Here is a 1,721-nt window from a genome sequence, read left to right on the forward strand (position 1 = left end):
CTAAAGCTTCTGTCATGGTCCAACATGTCAAGTGTCAGCGTTCAGCATTCAACTAAATAAATAGTTTTACGATGTCGCAGTATTGTGTTACTGCAACGTAAAACATTTAAGGCAGTTGGATTCCTTAAACGAACAGAGTAGACACAACTGTGTTTGAATTTGTCACAAATGCTTGGAATGGAAGCAAACTAAGTAAATAAAATTTAGCATCTGAGTAAAATAAATCCATTTAAGTTCATCCTACTCAGTCCTCATTCATAAATTCATTTACTTGAGTTTTTTTTTTAAATTATGAGTACTCAGTTAACAAAATTACATATGTAATAATTCAAACAGTTCCTCAAACAGTTTGAGTTTAACTAGCTCATTAGGCAAAGCAAACTGAAGAGAATTCCAAAAATTATTGGAAACCTCAGAAATCAATCAGTCATAACAGTGAACCACTAAGAAGAAATTTCCTTTTGTGCTTTACAAATTTTTCAGCCTTTTTGTAAAACAGTAAGCTGGAAAATTCATGGAGAATAACAATAATTATACTTTAATATTAAATATATATATATTTGTAATGAATATATATGATAATGAATATGTAATGACTGTGTTCCTTGGGAAGGATTGCTTTTCTCTTTTTTTTTATTAAAGACACCAACAACGTACAAAGGTAATGTAAGTGGAGAAACCAACTCCAGAAGAGTTAAATAGTAACCTCAGGATTTGGTGGAGACCACCAAACCAACAGAGTTGAGATGAAGGTGAATAGTGAGACGAATATTGAAAGAGTCGTATTGCTGTTAATGTGGCTCTCTATCTGCACTCTGTAAATGGGCAGATGTTTGACGTTCTTCACATAAGGTAACAAAATGTATAAAATGTCAAAATGTGTTCACAGCTGATTTGCGCCAAAGTGTGAACATCCAGACCTTACAATTACAATGACCTTGCAATTTACAGTTCATTTAGCAACATGAAAGCTCCACACCTACCTTGCAGTAATCTATCAACACATTAATAAAAGGTCTAACGTAACAATGCAAGTCCTATTTTTTCTCCGGTGCTCTGACGTTATCATGAGGTGGCGCCTCAGCTGAGATATGCAGTTAGTTTGCCTGTCAGTAAGATCTTGCAAAAACTGTCAAACAATTAAGTTTTCTTAAAACTTAGTGAACTGTGAACAAAGAACAAACCCAATTTATTGAGGTGGAGATTTGAATGTCTTTCTTAAAAACTGGGCATTACCCTTGGCTGTCAACTTAAGTGTTGTCGATTGTGTTTGTTATCCATAGTAGCAAAACTAGTCACACCTTATTTCTGGTGTTACTGGATTTTCTTAGCTCTGCATATGGGCTAGTAAACTTCGAGTACCACATTATTCACACAGTATTTAAGATATACTTTTAGTTGTTTGATACCACTGCAACATCTATAAACCACTGGCAATCATTTAGTCCCAGACAGGTGAGAGGGTGGTGCAGCGCTTACCTGAAGTCCATTATGGCCTTTTAGGGCTGACTGGTTAGACTGTCAAACACAAAACAGATAAAAGATGGGGTTGTTTTTATAGCCTAAGTTGTCAAGCTAAACTAGGACAGACTTAGATAAAAATTTTAGTTTGCGGTAAATCATCTGGATTCGTTAGCTACGTAGCTAGACACTGAAAACTAGCTGTGGCTCTTAACTAAGCTGAAATATATTAGTTACAGTAAAAAAAAAAAAGTGTGTTT

Source organism: Mchenga conophoros, linkage group LG20, assembly GCF_057382185.1.
Source record: "Mchenga conophoros isolate Kocher_MC1m ecotype Shallow Benthic linkage group LG20, M_conophoros_male_GT1.1, whole genome shotgun sequence".
Lineage (NCBI taxonomy): Eukaryota > Metazoa > Chordata > Actinopteri > Cichliformes > Cichlidae > Mchenga > Mchenga conophoros.